Genomic DNA, 18,918 nt, shown 5'->3' with positions numbered 1-18,918 from the left:
GTGCCACTAGCAGAGGTGGCAATTAATTTCTTTCTAAACAAGGATACTCTTGAGAGCTTAATAGGTCTTTTTTTTTTATCTTAGATTACCAAGTGAAGTTGATGCAGTATGACAAATCAGAGCCACAAGGAACAATTCAGGCAAATCCTGGTCTTAATTCATCTCATCTAACTCATGAGTACAGGGAAGACTCTGTGCTGTTGTATGTACAACAATGAAAAACTGATAGTCCTTTTTGTTTCTGTTAGATAGTAGTTTATTCTGAATGGTATTTTAAAGAAAACCCTAGAAAACAAACTATTAACTGTTCCTGCCTTGCTTTCCAAAGCACATAAATCTTTTGTAGCTCTATTTCTTTCATGGCTAGGCTTCGCGAACGAAGATTTGGGAAGGCTCTATCCACATTTACTACAGGCACGCTGGTGGCTTATGAGGCCAATACGTGACAGACGTATCCGATTGCAAAAGGCACAGCAGAAAGATTCCTTAGATGGTGTATTCTGCAGAACACGGTTCTTTCTGCGTTGCCTTTTGTCCTCGAGGGTGATCCTGCGTGTGTTCTCAAAGGAGACAGCAGTGTTATAGATGGTGTGTCTCCAGGCCTCCCGATTGGAGGCCAGAGTAGACCAGTTATGGTGATCAATATGGCCAAGGCTGAGATGTTGTTTCAGGGAGTCCTTGTATCTTTTCTTCGGGGCTCCTCTCTTGCGGCAGCTGGTGGCAAGTTCACCGTAAAGCAAGATCTTAGGGAGGCGGTGGTCCTTCATCCTGGAGACGTGCCCTGCCCATCGCAGTTGTGTTCTCATCAACATGGCCTCAATAATTGTGATAACTGCTTGCTCTAGAACAGATGTGTTGGTCACATAGTCTGACCAGTGGATGTTTAGGATTGTGCGGAGGCAGCGTTGATGGAAGCATTCTAAGAGATGCAGGTGGTGGCAGTAGATGACCCATGATTCGGAGCCATATAAGAGAGTCGACAACACTATGGCTTTGTAAACACTGATCTTGGTGCTTTTCTTCAAGTGTTTATTACGCCATACTCTTTTGTGGAGTTTTCCAAAAGCACTATATGCCTTTGCTAATCTGTTGTCTATCTCTCCGTCGATCTTACCATCTGAGGAGATGAGGGTACCGAGGTAATTAAACTGTTGGACTGATTTGAGCTCTGATTGGCCAATGGTGATGTGGCTCTATTTCTTAGCCCCATAGCAAATGCAGTGACAGCTGGAATTCTTATAAAAACAGCATCAGAGTAAACACTGATCATATGTCAAACCAATCTACAAACCCAATGGTTTTACAGAGTATATATATATAATCCTTTTGTCTATATTGTATACATATACAGAAGTTAATATATTTATTTGTACAGTACTTATTGTACAGGTAAACTATACAATTAAGCTGGCTTATATGATAGTACAGTGGTGCTGTAATTATTATTTTAATGTACAAAGTAAATTAAAAGTGGGTAAGGTCACCTACAGCAGTATATTACAGCAAAAAAGTTAGATTTGAGTACATTGTTACTGAGGTTGGCTGAGAAAGTAAAAGATCTAAACTGATTGTCATGTGAAGGAGTGCATTAGGAAATAGCTCCCTCAGTTTTACTGTTTCTGGCTTGTATCTTTTGTAATGCACAATAGAAGAGTCTTTTCTCTGATTTGCTTTTAAGCCTTTAGCACAATCAAAAGCTGGAGGTATTGTAAAGAAAATCTGCAAATAGCATGGAAATGTCTTGTGGTGACATTCTTGTTCAGCCTCTGGGCCTGATTTTTGAAAGATTCCAAACACCCAGAGATGCCAATGCTAAGCACTTCTGCAGGTCAGATCTTTGAGATCTGGAAGGTTGTTTTATAATCTTATTTTCATGTTCTTGCAAATCTATAGTAGTAATTTTTGCCCTGTGTAGTAGCACAGATTTTATTAAAACCATTCAGAACAGATATCTACATTTTAAGTCAACAGTTTTGTGCTTACTGGTAAGATATATAACTTTGGTCACCAGAGAACATTTTCCCATCTTTCAGAAAACTGTTAATATACTTAAAGTTAAGACAACAATAATTATTTTTTTAAAAATCTCTGAAATGCTGGGAGTATTAGATCCTCTCTATTGCCTCATTCTGCCTGACTATGGCACCATTTTCACAAAAGTTCCTGCACATTAATGGCAAATGATTTATAGGCCATATAAAAAGTCAGTGTCTCAAAAAAATAAATTTTTGTTTTTGTGTTTCATTGCCTTGTCATCTGTAGGGAAAAGTCCATTTTTGCCATTGTGTTTTCACTCAGAAGTGGTTTGAGGTGGCTGCAGTCTGAAGTATAACCAAAACAAAACAATAAGGTTTGAAATTGTATGTTCAGTGTTTATGAAAGCTGTATGTAAGCCACAAGGAAAAATAAATTTGAACAATCACACGCAGATCTGAGAGAGGCAACTGAAGCAATGGCTCCTCAATTCCCAAAAACGTGACTAAATATAGAATTTGATTTCCCAACCAGTTATCACACGCATGGTTCATTGGCACAGTGTAACTGAATACATCCAAATGCCCAGCTCTTCAGCTGTAAGAGTTTAAACCCAAAGATAAAAAGAGAATTAAAAAAATAGATATGCTTTTTAATGCTGAAAGAAAAAGAAAGAGGTTGACAGATCTCCCCTATGGTGTCAAATATTCAGAATTCCTAACTAAGTTATACAAGACTATTTAGAAACATCATGTCTTTTCATACTGTTAATGACCCTAAGGGTTTCCAAATATTCACCAGGGACTCGTGACAGCTGCCTTTTGGGTATAATGGAAAACCATCTCCTCTTAAAAGCCCAAAGCAACTAGCAATTGGTCTTTAGTTCTGCGTGCAGCCAAACCTTGTGTACTGGAGCCCAGATTCTTTGAGGTATTACAGTGTGGGTTTCAATCATCTCATGTTCACAGAACAAACTCCACATTCCTCAAAATTTGGGCCGCAGTCCTGACAATCCTTTAGCAGCACTGGTTTTACACCTCTTCTTAAGGCGATTCTGTCTTCTCTGCATTTTCAATGACTTTCAGAAATGCCCCTATAGTATAGTCATTTCTCTCATATAAAATGCTGATTCAATTGACAAGAGCCATATGGCCTACCTTAATTACTTTAAACAGAACAAAAATCCAATCTATTTGAGGCATACCTAAAAGCAAGCAAAAACTATGAATACAGATTTGCTAAAACAATGTGGTTGGTCATCTTAATAATAAAATTTAATCATCTTTTTAATATGTACATATTATTTGTATATAATATTTATTCATTTATTCATATGGTAATTCTGTGTGTTTTTTATATATATATTATATACATGATGCAGATGGTCCTTTGCAAATTTGCATGAACTTATTGAACAAGCACATCTCGAAACACTTATTGAATAGAAAATTTGATTTTTTTTTTTAATTTTAAATAATGAGCTTCAAATAAGAAAATTTAATTTTCTTTTATGGGTAGCACTAATTTATATTAAAGCTTCACTGAATGGGACAATTTTTCAGTGGAGTTTACTTAATGTTAATCTATTCATTTGGGGGTAAATGAAGAATTTAATGGTGAAATGATGTAACTAGAATATAGTCTCAAGTGGTGTATTAGGTTTATCAATCAGTGAAAATTGTGCACTTGAGTGTAAGAGCACGTGTTTATCCATATGATTCTTGCTACCTCAGTTAATTGAAACCCTTTTTCCACCCTATTATCAATACTTGAAAAATAGCTCCAACCACATCTATTAACCAGTGTCTTAATAGACCCTTTATCAGCTCCATATAAATTGCACGTATTTCAGTAAAAAGCAATTTCACTAATATAAGGGTTAGTTCTGTGGTTCACTGTAGATGTTCATTCTAGAGGTGTTAGGGCACAACTGGATGGATAGATAGAGATGGATATAGCTGTGAGCTCAGTCTTCAATCCACTGAAACACTGTACAAGGTTGGAGGTTCAATCTGATTAACACTCTCAGTCTTCATTCATTTTAACAAAAGCAAGGTATACTCATGATGACAATTCATTAGACATGACCACTTCCATGGGGAAATCTAAATCAGACTAGTAATATGTGTTTTGAAATTTCCTATTAAAAAAACACCAAAAATTTTAAACTTAGAACAGCAGAATATACCAACACTGACAACCCTAAACATCTCTGAAATGAAAAGTTCTTCCTTTCAAAGCAACTTCTCCAATTTTCACACATTTCCTTTCTCCCACAGATACTTGAATGAAAAATAAATATAAATTTTCTGCGCAGCTCAGTTCAGTGTCTCCTGAGGTCATGGACAATTCAGCTGTGCTTTACTGTGCCTTAAATAAAACCTAAGTACTTCCATTTCACAAGCCCAACATATAAAATACACTTCTGAGCATGCTCCAACCTAATTTTGCTGATGGAGGCTTCTACCACTTTCCAGTCCTTCTGCTTTCCACACCTGCCTTGCCCTTCACATGCCCTTTTTGGTTCTCCTCTGTTGATTTTCATGCTCTGCCTTTCTTGGCCAACTGTCAACCTCATGAATCAACAGTAGAAGGAAAATGAAAACATCTACAAAAGAGGAGAAAAAATGGGATGTGAGGTGCTCAGCAGTGTCTAACCTAGTGCTACCTAAAACTCTCTAAAGGCTTCTCTAATCCTTAAAGGCATCTTGGAGCTTCAAATCCATAGGTTTTCACCTCTGCTGAGAGACTACCAATATACAACAGATACTGCTTTCCTTTTTGTGACCAAGTTGTTTAATCAGTTCTGTCAGATGTGAGGATACAGATGAAAGGCAATTATTCTGGATAATGCTTAGTTTTGGAGACATTCTTTCTCATGGTTAATTTGACTCCCAGTTTCTCAGAGAAGCTTGTTACCATCACACAGAACAGAGCTTTACAATGTATAAGGGGTCCACTGGATGAATACCTTTTTGTTTACTGATAGTTCTTTGTGTAGATCTCTCCCTGTGTTCTCCATCCATGATCAGTGGGCAAATCAGTGGAGCTTTGAGAATTAACATAATATGGATCTATCCTCAGTTGTATGCAGAAGTAACATACTGGAAGCATTTGCATTACAACTGAGTAAATAGCTTTCCTTTTAGTCTTAAAGCACAGTTTCATGGGACCATATATCATGTAGGAAGGCAGAGCTGTACTACATCTGTCAAGGCATGCATAGTTTAGTGCTCGTGGCACAGCAATTCTTCGGCGGGAAAAAGAGCCCCCATCACAGCCATCAGAGCAGAGCTATAGGTCTGACCCAGCTTAGAGCTCAGTGCCATGCTAACAAACCTGGTTTGTATACAGGAAATTAAGGCTTGAAGTTACAAAAAAGGGTACAAAAAAGATCAGTGCTTTACCTATTTGAAAACATATTAATTGTCAAGACTTTAAAAAATTATACCACTGTGGGCAGACAGGGCAAAACCGTACCTGAAAGCTATCACAAATCCTGTTGTGCAGTGAAGAACTTCCTTTTACAGTGGGGTATTTCTTCACTGAAAGAAGATCATTGCTATAAAGAGCAGGTATTTATCAATTTTCAAAGGTCTTGGCCCATGAAAGCTAGTGTTAGATTTGGAATTTCTCTTTTGTTGCCAAGGTGACAAACACTTATAAATATACCACATCTTCTAATGTGCTTTTAACTTAGTATTTTTATGGCTTTTAAATCAGATACCATTAGCAAATATATTAGGTAATTTAGCTGAAAGACCATTTTCTACTAACACTTTTTGTAACATTTCCCCAGGTACTTCAGTAAATGTCTGTTGTGACATTGCAGTCCTGCCAGGCTTCTAGCATATAAGGATATATACGGTACATCTGGTAAGAATTAACATATTACCTTAGGGCTTTCTATTTTTTTGTATTGATAATTACGAATTGTACAAAAGAAGACAAATACTAGGGATTGGATCCTACAGTCCATTGACTTCAGAGGATACTCTGTGAAGGTAATGACTCTGGCATTGGCCAGAGGCTGTACTGTGCAGTTGTTATTTTTGGCTCCCGTTTACCCTTGTCATAGCCCAGTAACGAGGCTTAAAGCACAGGGGAGACCATAATGGCTCCATAGCTGGGCACTTACCTCTAAAAAGGAGAAGCAAGCAAATCAACAAAACGTGCCTGGGTGTTTTCTTTTTCATGGACTTGAAGGCCAGAGGAGACCTTTGCCATCACCTGGTGTGATACCCTGCAGGACACCAAGCCAGGAGCTTTCCTGCAGAAAACTGGCTGTCAGCCACATCAACAGCATCTTGGATAAAGCGTGGTTTGAAGGAGACTAACTTGGAAACTGCTGCTGGTAGACGAGGTAGCAATGTATGCAGGAGGCAGCTGCACCCTCAGGAGGATCTTGGGGGCCACGGAAAAATGACCTCCCAATGGGCAGGTGCTGTAGGCACCAGGGCTGGGGCTGCTCCGCAAGCAGAGACAGCTATGGCCCCTCTGACTGTGGAAGTTGTGTTTTCCCTGCTATACCAAAACCACCTCTGAAGGCAGTAGCTGGGCTGTGCTCTGCTCCCAGGGCCTCCATCTCATGAAAGGATTCCCATCCTGCACCAAAGGACATCCTGGTTGGGAATGCAACCTGTGAGCAAACAGGGCTGAAAAGGTGGGGTGCTGACAGAAAGGAAAAGTCATTTCAAAACACAATTTTCTAAAAATTTTGACAAAGCTTGCCATCACTGAGGATTAAGCCAGTTCATAAAACAGTGAATAAGCTTCCTACAATAGCAGTGTGTTAGGTTGGGTGGAAAAGTCCAATGGAGAAGCATCCAGGAAACATCTTTCATGCCTGCATATTAAATTTAATCAGCCACCCCCATCTTTTAAGACTCAGCATTCATCTTCTGAAAAAAAGATGTTGGTCTGGAAGAAAAAGAGGGAAAAAAATCCCAGTCTGCTATAACAGTTTGCTTAGCAAAGTGGGTGAGTCTTCAGGAGGAATGAATTGTGTGCGAATTACAAAGAGCCACTCCACGCCATAGACACTGGGCCTGTATATGTCGCCCTCACCCCCAGCCCAGCACTGTCCCATTGGCCTCTTCATTCAGCACAGCTATCTGTCATGAAGAATTTAAGTTTCATATTTTTGTCTGTCAGTTGTGAAAAGGCCTGTCAGCTGAAGCTTACGCTACCATTTGCTAAAAGGCCTATAACCCAAGCTGACAATACACTCTTATATTTGTGCTTCCAGGCTCCAGATAATCCCCTCACTTTCCTCCTCAGCAGTCCAGTTATGATGAGGCTTAAATTGCATATTTTGGGGGTTTTTAAATCCCGATTTTGCTGATAAATGCTATCAGCGGGAATGAAATGAAATACAGCACAGTTTAGCTCTTATTACCAGCATTTTGTGAGGGCTATAGAGACAGTATTCATATTAAACAGGTTAGTATATAATATCTATAGTCACAGGAACTAAATGTAGGAATGCTAGTAATCAGCTTTTATCTACTTTGTCTGTTTGCCATCCCTGAATAAAACCCCCACCTGTCCTTCAAACAGGATATTTCCCAGTTTGTTTCTTTAATTTGATTTGCAAAGGGAAATGAGATAACCAGCTCATTACAAATCCCCAGACAATTGTTTTATGCTCTGAGATACCACCAAATTACTTGTATAATGCCACAGAAGGAAGAAAGTGTCTAAATCCCCAAAGCACACTTTCAAACCCTAGCACTTTTCCTGTAAGACTGTTGACAAAATTACCAAAATAAAAGAGCTGTAGCAAAAAAATGGTCACCAACCCATCTCAATCTGATATGTGTTTATGAGGGTATGGAGGGATACAAGGAGTTGATCCTCACACCTGTAACTTTAGGATTGCACAGGTTTGATTCTCACACCTAAAGAAAAACACAGCAATCTCACCTGAGGATTGTCAGGCAACACAGTGCAGTAACCCAGGTTATGCATTTGCTGTTTTATCTCTAAGAAATTGATTTGCCAACTGTAATGCAACCACAAAGAAATCATATCTTTAATTCATTGAAGGTTTTTAAATTGCCTAATTGATTATGACTAAATTACATTTTCTGAAGAAATGTGAGATTAGGTCTTTATGAAACAGTTTTACCTTTTCCTCCCTAGGTGAAACATAATTTTTCCCTGCAGTTGTAAAATATTCTAACATAGTATAGTAGTACCATAGGGATTTCTGTTTCATTGTTTTATATTGTCATTTGGAAACTAACTTCAGAACAATGTTTTCCAACCTGTGCTCTGAGACAGTTTAGAAGGACAAGAGAGAGGAACTACGGTAGGGAAATCTGCAAGAAGCCCTATGAAAAGCAGCCTTATCGTTAGCAGGTTTCAGCCTGATCCACTTTTCCCATGAAAAGGGTTTTCAGGTTTTCACATTAAAAAGAAGTGAGAGTTACTGACTTGGAATATCTTTTCCATGAGAAGTAAGGTGGGAAGTTGCTTATCCTCAACTGGCTTCTGTTCAGAAAATGAGAGCAGCTACAAGGCAGTGTATAAAACAACTTCTCTATGGAAACGTTCCTGCACACGTTCTCACAGTATTCCTGTGATTAAAACAACTTCTGTGTGCAGATTTGAGCGCGTAAACATCCTTTGGGTCAGAAACTAACGTCATAATGTTACTGAAAAAGCTTGTAATACAGGACTTCCATGAATGTCCTAGCTGTTGGGGTCCAGCTGTCTTCTACAACAGCCAGGTGTGGCAAAGAATTCTTCTTCCAGTAGAGAAGAATTTTCCCACCTCTAAAATATTTGTTGCCCCTGCTATATCCTTTGGCTGTGTTCCACCAGTAGGTAAAGAGCAACCAAGAGAAATGAAGCTGAAAGAGAGTGCTATCTCACAGTATGCATTTTTACTTTATTAATTTACTATATTAAGATTTGATTAGGATCATATAAATAAATAATAATAGCTGACATAAAAATATGTTGGTAGTATTATTAACATCAGCAATAATTATTAGACATCCAAAAAACCTATTTTTTCTGCAATGATAGTAAAATATTGCCAAGACAACAGCAACGGGGCATTGTCTGTTCAATCCCTGGTTTAAAGCACCAAGTACATCCTTGGCCTGGAATATTACCACACAATGACTTTCAGAAAAGACATATGGGAATTAATATAAATAGGAATCACTCTGAAAAGCAGGGAAAAAGGAAGCAGCGAAAGCTGGTTAGTGTATAAATGAACTCTTGGTGCATGGAGTGTTGGAGGTCTCTGAGAAACTAATCTGTAATTTAAAGGATAGTGATTTGCGTTAGCTATTTTTTTTGTCCAAAAGATTGAAATATATGAGGAACAGAGGTTTTGTCTTCCTGTATGTTACCACATGGAGTATTTTGGATCTCACTATATTCTTACTGCTGTTACAAACAAGAATTCCCTTAGCATTGCATGTGTGTTGAGTATCTCAACATTTTTTAAAATGGAAAAGGCAAATATATTTTGTTTCAGGAAATTACTCCAGGAGCTGTAGCAAGTGATTTGATTCCCTAAGCAATACAGACTTTTAATGTATGAGTTGCACTGTCTTGGGGTAAAAATTCAGAAAATAGTTTCACCTCACTGAAAAGCAGATTTGGCTTCTGAATTAACAGGAATTTCCCACCTGTGCTAAGTGCCCTCTGTTTTCCTGCCTCCTGGTTCTTTTGTCTCTCAAGTTACTCATTAGGAGCAGGCTCACTGCCTCGTTTAAAGAACAACAAATGGAAGAGGCAGATCAACGTTTCTTTGGTTAAATCCAGGTTAGTGTTCTCCACAGGCACGTATAAATCAATATGAGGGTGTCCAGTATATTTGTTGATGAAGAAAGGAGAGGAAATTGCTCTGATAGAACATGTTCTCTTTGCAAGTTAGAAATACTGGCTTTTCTTACTACTTTAGATTGGGTAGTTCCCTTCTCCAACTGATTGCTTTTAGAACTCTTACTCCTAGAGCTGAGCAGCTACTTTTAAGTGCTTTGATTTTTCTGAGCAACTAAGGCCCTACCCTCTGTAAAGACCCTCAGCACCTAACTCAAGGTAATAAACTCATACAGGCAGCTGGATACTTAATCACCAGGCACAGTAAATACTTGCCTCACAACTATTAGATCCCAGCCAAACCTTTCTTCCCTTTTCTATTATTCCAATTGCAATTGTTTCTTTTTTCTGCCCTCCAATATTTTTGAAAAGATTTGTTTGATTATTTGCCACATTTTTCTACTTAAAATTTGCAGCTGTGTTTGACTTGACACGCAGGTAGACGCCAGGAAAAATCACTTTGGTTGGGTGCAGAGCTCAAGGTAGTGACAGGAGATCTCATCCCCAGTCAGCACTGTAATCCACTGGTACTGGCAAAGCAGCCACTGAGATGAAAGACCCTGCACCCATCTCCTTGAAGACAGTGGCCATGTTCCAGTCCTCTTGGTGGGAAACACTGGGTGCAGCTTTCCAGGACTTCTTGGGAGAAGCTGGTTGGACTCTGAGTCCTTGCTTAGTTGCTCCTGGGACAAAAACAACTAAATCTTGTCCTGCCCTAATTCAGACACAGCAGCTTCCACTGGACTTGGTGGTGAAGTCCTAACTTCTTTCCTATCATATTCTTCTTCAAACAAGATTCATGTTTGGTTCTTTGAGTATTTCATTGATATGTCCGTAAGATTACACAGAAATTTCAGGCTCCTTTATTTTTATTTTCTTGTTTGCTTCACTAGGGAATAAGAGAGCCACAGAACAGACATTTAAATTAGGATTATAGTGTTCAATCTTTCTACAATGAGATAAAGTTATCATGGCCGGCTCTGGGCATTCATCGCCCTTCTGACCCTTAGGGTTCATGTTGGTTTTGATCTGCGTTGCAGTAATGAACATTCTTTGTTTCCTTTACAAGCAGGATGGCACGTGCCTCCAGAGACAGAAAGACCCCTAAGGAGTGACACAGTAGGACCTGTGTGGGAAACAGTGGCAAGAACATTTGCCATCTGCATTTTATCCCACTGCTTGCCCTTGTGCAGCTGCCAGCAGCTGTGTGGCTCTGTTCAGGCCTAGCTGCAGGAAAATAGTTAAAAAAACCCAGCAGTGTTTCCTTTTTGAGGTACATTGTGGAGCTACTTGTCCCGTCCTGTGAAACAAATAAATGGACTAAGGACAAATAGCTCCTATCCCCAGTTTTTCATTGTCAGTTGATCCTGGATATTAAATGGGATGGAAGGTTAAACTGGGCATTTTTTTTCAGTCACGTGCAGCTGACAGAGCATAACATAGATGAAGGTATGTGAGTGCTGTGGAGCCAGAAAATTTCCATGTTACCACACTGTACATCCACAAGTCATCTACTTCAAATTGTTCACTTCACAAGATGTACCAAGGTGGGGAAATTCAGAGACTCCAGCCAACAAAAAATGAAGAAATGGGCTCATTTCTCCCCCAGACAGAATGTTTATTATGTTTCTCTCACTTTATTCTTTGAATCAGTATTTCTTCACAGTTTTTATACACATCTTTGTAAAAGTCACAGCTTCCCACGATTCTACTAATTTCAGTTTGAGAGAATTGAAAGAGTGAGGGCACAATTAATTACACTGTATGAAATAGTTAGATTTAATAGGAAGCTGTAAAGCTTTATTTTTCTAAGTGTTTCTCAACTCCAGCACTAAGTGAAAGTGTAAAGAAAAGGATGCTGGACTTTTTAAATGTCAAAGTAATTTTGGCTTATTCTGGCTTTTCCATTTGCCACATTAAAGTAGCCTTGTTATTCTGTAAACTTTATAGACTCAATGGGAATACAACACAGCATTTGCCAGGACTAGCTTTAAGGGTAGGCAAAGTAGGTAGCTGTCTACCCTAACAAGTAGATAAATGCAAAAAAAAAAAAAAAAAAAAGAAAAGAAAAAAAAGCAAATGTTGCAAATATAAAACATTATTATTTGCCAGCAGTGTTTCCTGATCAAATTGTCCAGAGAGAGCAGTAGTATAATTCTTCAGGTATTTTATCAGAGAGTGAAGAAACCCACGGAGGAGGACATGAAAAATCTTTCTCTCACATTAAAGGGATGAAGTCTGGCACCATCTCCTGCTGCTGTGTTATTTGAGGTGGCCTTTAGCAGCCGATGGGTGAGGAGGCTGGTGGGAGAATATCTGCTAACCACACAGAGGGCAACACACCTAAACACGCCCATTGCTATTGAAAAACCTTGCCTCTACAAGCAAATACTTTTGGAATAACTTTAGAGGGTTTTTGTTCAAAATAAACTGCCTTGCAGCCATATGTAAAAGTAAGGGGGTTTTTTTGTTCTTGCTTTTAGTTTTAAACAGCCTGGTGTTTTATCCCACATCAACTGCAAATTGTGCTAAAGCAACTGTTCTGGGGTTTTTAACTGATTTCTTTTATCTTTGCAGTTACTGCACTGGAGAGAAGCATTGTCGTTTTAGGTTTCCAGCACCTGAAAACTTCAATCCTGCAAGCTGGAGTCTTTTAAGTGGAAAGTAAGACAAAAATGACAGTGGTACACAATGAAAGAATAACTTCTGGGACCAGATATTCAAGTCTCTTAGTTCAGGATCAAGCAAGCCAATTAAGGTAAAACCCAGAGGGACAAATATACTGCACAGATCAGCTTGGAAAGCATCCTTTTATAGAAACAAAAGGGGAAGTAAAACAGTGCTTTAAAAGTGCATTAAGTATACTTTATTCCTCAACTCTGAGTTAATTCAAGCAATAAACTCACAGATTTCACACAAGTTAAAGCTTCCTACAAATCTCACAACTGAGTTCCATACTGAACCTCAGGGGAAGCTTTTATAATGAAAGCTCCCTTCCCCCACCTCCAAGCTGACCTGGAAATGCTTAGAGAATTGTGCTTAGCAGAACTCCTGTCCTAAGACTTTTTATTATTATTGTTATTACCTGTGTTTTTCTCTGAACCACATATGTAAAAGAGAGGGGATTTCCCCTTGCACCAATTAAAACCCAAATCTCACCTCTCCTTTCTTCCCCCTCAACAAGAAGTTAACCCCTGCTGACCTCTTTCCCCCAAGGCATCTATAAAGCCTCACAGGTGAGCTTGCTGGAGTAAATAGAATGAATCAGCACTGATCTTCCAACAGATAAACACCAATCTTTTATTCTAGCCACCTGGCTCTGGACTTATCAGACAAGAAAATGGCTATGGTTTGAGTTAGGTGGATTTTCTCCTCTTATGCAATAGTCTTCCTTTTGTATTTTCTTTCCTTTAGCAAGCACTCTTGTGAGCAAATGCGTTTTGGAATATCTTCAAGCTGGGATTTTTCTTTCTGAAAAGCTACATTCTGACACATTTTGTTGGAGGAAATTACCTTGCTTTCTGTATGCTCAGTCTCTTAAAGTCTTTCAGTTGTGTCAGAACTCTTTTTTCACCAAGTCCTTGAAATACGGATGAGTTTGTCACACCTTGACAGAAATAATATGGAAATATTTTCATTAAGGGTTTCATTGTAATGACACCTAGTCGTTATACCTTGGGGAAAATGAAAAGCTTTGTGTGGCTTTATAGGTAAGTTTGTCTTGTCTCCCTGTGGTTTTGACCATAAGAATGTAGAGTCAAGAATTGTAATAGTTCACTAAAATATTTTCTGTCCTAGATGTGCATGAATCATATAATTGTTTGCCTAATGAAGCACTTAAGAACAACTAGAAGAAATGAAAGGCATTAAGGAGTCTAACAGGAGAAGGGGCCATTGCACCAAATTGCTTCGAATTTTTATGATTGTTCTCAAGTAGGGAGTAAAGTGGGAGGATGAGAAGACAATTCTTCAGTTCAATTTCTACCTCTTCACTCATTTCATGTTATAAGTAAGTGTTTTATAGGACTGCTTTCAATTTATTCTCTGGTCCTGGCAGAGGGCACTGGCTGATGCCTTTAAATGTCACCCTTCCCTCTTACCTCATGTGCTTTCAGGAGAACACCATCAAATAATGCTGAGTCCTGTTTTCTTGAGTACTTTTAAGATGCATTTTTTATTAAATACATTTATTTAAAATTTATAAAATGCATTTTGGGCTGTGCTGCTACCCACAATTTTTTTCTAAGCCTATGACAGGGGAAAGAATAAGGAGTCCATGTTTTGAGTCTTTAAAATGTGTGCCTTTTGTCTGTTGATTTTTTACTTTCTTCACTCTAAAGGGAATGGTCTTTCTGAAAAAAAAAACCAAAAACTCACAGAAACATTTGTTGTCAGTCTCGTGTGCAGTTTGGGTATTTCTACCAGATAGCAGTATAGATATACTAGTTAGAATTCATCTTGAGTTAAATTCTGGGAAAGCCACAGAAGAACAAGCCATCTATTTAACTGGCATTTTGTATCTACGAGGGTGGTTGTGTTGCAAAAACCCAGGGAGGGTAAATATGTGTTTGTTGAAATCTTTCTTCTCAAGAGCTGCATTTTGTCTTCAGTCACTGACTGTGACTTATTGCCTGGAAATATAATGTTAATTGTGTTGGGGACAACAGATGCCAATATTTATTTACATAAATAAATGCTATTATTTTATGCATAAAGCATTTTATTAAAGAAATTGTCTTTCTTGTGGATTTTGAAGAGAGATACAGTCTCATTTTCTCACTGGGTGACTTAAATAAGAATAAATAATTTTTCTATGTTACACTTCATGCAGAAAGAGAAAGATGGGCAGAGAAATAGCCATGTCATTTGTAACAAATGCAAATTAAAAGTAATTAGTGGAACAGGACAACTCAGAGGATTGGTAATAGAATCCAGACCCTTTTCTCTTCCAGGTGTTCAGAGGCTGGGTAATGAACATGTCATAAATACCTCCCCGGCGAGGTCACCAGTTTCAATGAGGTTTGTGTCAAGAGTGGCAGGAGGTGTTAGTGCATGAGCATTGGTCACTGGGAGAATTGGTCACTTCTGTCTGTCACACAGGGGTGAACACTGGTCTGTGTTGTTTGGGTCCACATCAGCCCCAGCGCCAAGGGACCCTCTGCCATGGGAGGCTGTTGCCATGTGCCCTGGCGTGGGCTGCAGCTGTTTGTGGTAGCTGACCTGGGAGGACCTCATGGGCCACAGCACTTGCTGTGTTTGCTGTGTGACTTCTGCTGGGTGTGCTTTGCCTCATGTGGCTCTGTACAAAATGCAACAGCAAAGGATCCCTAGCAGGCTTACATGCCGCAAGCAGCAAAGTATGGCTTATTTTAGGCAGGAGATGTACACTAGGTGACTGTGCTAATTCTGGCATCACACTGTAATTCTCACAGCCTGTTTCCATGTAAAAATCATTACTTTAAGGAAATGCCACACTTGCTAACCTCAAACTGTACTCTTCCTGACTGTAGAGGAGCCAGGTTGGAACCCAGGTATGCCTTTTCTATTTGAGGGCAAAGCTACTTACAGACCTCTTAGAACAAAGACAGAATCTTTCTTTAAGTGAGAGTTTGTATTAATATCATTAGAAGTTTAGTTCTTGTTTTGAGCCTTTTGAAAGCAGCAAATGACTTGGTCAGAGGACCATGTCCAGCACTAAAGAGAATTAATTCCTTTTGTACATATATGGGAAATGTGGTCTGTGCAGTTTCTTAGGACTCCTCAGAGCTGTGAAGGAAAGCTAATGCTTGGAGCTTAGCTGCATATACCTTTAAGTATTTCTAATTGAAAAACACAAAGCATTGTTTTCTCTTGGAGAATCAGTTCCTACTTTGGATTTAGGAAAGAATGCAACACTGAGATAATCTCACTTTTCCCATCATCATCCTTTCATTCTTTTTCACTTCCCTCTCTCCCCAGACACAAGGTGACATATCCAAGTACTTGTCCTTCAACAGATCTTCAGCAAGCAACAGAGCAGAAAGCCCTAATATCTATTCATTTGTAATCTGTCATTCTTAAAGTATTAAGGACAATTGACGTCACATGTCTCAGGCAATTAGAATAGTCAGCCTTTGCTCCACATTTTTTAAGTAAGTGTCTCAAACTCTTAATCAGTACATTTATTGATGTCTTTCAACATATCTGTTTCTTGTCAAGTGTGTGTTAGATTTGAAAAAAACCTTGCATACTGAATTGTGCATGCGAATTATATCAAAACCCTCTTTTTATTACTTTTGTAATCAAATAAAATATATAAGTGACAATGTGGTATTTTCTACATTCAGAGTAATCAACCTCTTTTTTAATATGAAAGATTGCTCAAAAGCAAATTAATAAACATAAATGTCAGGAGTTACATTTACACAAATGTTTTAGTACTTGTTTTCTCAAGTTTATATTTCCACATCAAGCAATATTAACTATGATAATAGCTAATACCATTTTACAAGCTCTAAGGGGCTCATAAAAAAAGGTTGTTGGATTTCTTCAGCTGTTGCTGATCTTAGCAAGAAAACGCAGCCATTCTTCACCCCAGAATCCCAAATCCTAACTTTGGCCACTAACACAAGTTTATGTGATTTTTGTTAGCTACAGGTTCATTTTGTTAGCTACAGGAGATCTCTAGGACAGGTACACCAAAGTGCAGTGCCCTCTTGCAGAACAGTCTTTAGGGCTTGCTAGGGTGTTGCCAGTATTCTATAGCTGTGACTATAGGGGCTTATCACAAACAGGTTTTTAGGGCTCACTGTCACATTCTTCATTTCATTTGTCCTACTCAAGACACTCTTCCCCAACATCCCTTTAGCAAGGAACAGGCAAGTCTTTCAACTGCTGGTACTATTGTTTTGGTCCCTCAATGCTTTAGAGCAGTGGTTACTTAAACCATCCTGCAAATATGTCTCGATCTGACTTTTTGTACAGGACAGAAGAGAAAAAAAGAAACAATTTGGAGTGTTTTTTGATATGAAGGCAGAGTGAGTAAGCAGTTTGGGCAGAAGGAGATTCATGTCTTTGTTTGCTGCAGTTTTCTCCTGTTAGCCACAGCACACCAAAAGCAGGAGAGTGTTTCCACAGCAGAGATTTTGTATGAAGAACTGGAGTGATGAAGTCAGAACAGTGCAAAGACTGAAGATGGTCCCTCTATCCCTTTGCTGGTGTTTGATCTTGTACACCCCACTGTCTAAGACTTTCTGCCTTATAGGGTGTGGTATAGTTGCAGTCCCATTTAGGGACTCGTTAGATCTCTTAAACTGAGAATCTTGTCTTTTGGTTCAGGTGTTGGTTTTTGGTTGTTTTTTTTTTTTTTAAATTGGGCAATAAATTATTAAAAAGGATGGAGAGGAATATACTGTGGTAAAACAAAAGCTTAGGGATGGCTTGGTGTTGTCACCATCTCCTAGCTGTCTCCCAGCCACAGCATATTCCCAAATGTCTCCCTGGGGAATAGGCATTGTAGACAGACTGGGAACCACATGTAGACACACACACACTCTTTAAATGGATATTGTGCAGACCTTTTGCAGATCCAGCTTGTTGGAAGAAACAGGGATGACCTCTGGTAGCTCTTCCTTTCATTGGCACTCTCTCTCCTGTACAACTTTAGTTGTACAGGCTGCAACAACAACAAAAACAGGAGAGAAACTCGAGCAGGTGGGGTATAATCCAACCTGAGCCTTAGTGCAGCCCCTGATCCCCCAGGAAAGCCACTTGCTCATTGTAAAACAGCTCTTTATACCTAAGGGCTGGGTATATGATTTGCTACAGCAGATACAAAGGAATATATTTGAGGTGTACTTATCAAGAGTTCCCTTTTTCATAAATTTTTCCTCTCTTTCCTTCATCTAATTTCTCTCTGGGACTTGGAATAAGTTGAAACAGGACTGTGAGGATGTGGGAAGAAAGAACTCCCTACTGAGGAATCTGTACACAGTGTATACAAGACAAAATACACTGCAGGCTTCAAATGAACCCCCAGTTTCACCAAAGAGTGGAAGACTCATGGGGTGTAAGGCAGCTGGCAGTGTCCTGAGTGCTGTAAGCACTTGCTCTTTCCAAACATATGTGTGTTTGAGCCCCTCTTTGTTGAGACGAATAACTTGGTTACAGACAGGCATTACGTCTGCCCAAGTAGCACAGCATTGGTTTTGGGTTTCTTTGTGGTAATGACAGCTCTCCAGATCCAAAAAGCAAAACAAAATCCTCCCATGGATGGTTATCTCCACCAGCCAAGGAGATATATCTCAGGACTACGGTATGTTGGGTACCAAAGCCATTCTGAATTGTTAACCTCAATGGCTATTTGTCCATAATGGATGAATTCTCTGATTCACCTTACTTCTCCTTTCCCTAAGAAAGCATTTGTTTGAGATGACACAGACAGCTTTCCTTAAGAAATTAATTGGATCTGCACATACATAACAGTTTCTCCTTTTTGTAATATATTACTCAACATGGAATAATTAGGAATGCAAAGGTTTCACTGAGAAGCAGAAGGACAATGCTTTCCTCCCACTAAATCATTTCTCCTCTTTAAAGGATTCATTTCCTGATTACTGAATTTTAAACATAATATTTAACCTTCACCTTCTTCAGTTTACATGCACATTAAGTAAGCCTGATAATTAAGGATTGTTGCTCCATTTTGAAAATATGGGGCCCCCTTCTGAAAACCATTACTTTTCCAAATCATCTCAGTGAAATAATTGATGTAAAAATAGCTGTGATTTTACGATACAGGTGATTGGATTTAGAACGTTACCTTCATTCGTTTCATTGGAAAGTACTTACTTGCATCCCTCTGACTGTTTTGAAATTATTTTATGTAGGTATGTAAACATACACACAGTGATGTATGGCTATGCCTATTACTCTGCTAGTTCACCAAGAGCCACTTCAGCTGAGCTGCAAATTCAAAATTTGCATAGGAGAAGCTAATTGACTTGTGCTTTTGTTGTTTGTGGTGTCACCAAACCCGTTGACACAATTCTAGCTCTCTGTTGAATGGATGTTAATCTATTCTTATCCTAACTGTTGGCTTAATGTTGATATAACATCTATCTA

This window comes from Pipra filicauda, unplaced genomic scaffold (assembly GCF_003945595.2).
Source record: "Pipra filicauda isolate LSUMZ 115617 unplaced genomic scaffold, ASM394559v2 scaffold66_size7647185_pilon, whole genome shotgun sequence".
Classification (NCBI taxonomy): Eukaryota; Metazoa; Chordata; class Aves; order Passeriformes; family Pipridae; genus Pipra; species Pipra filicauda.
Note: the sequence above shows the minus strand (reverse complement) of the source record.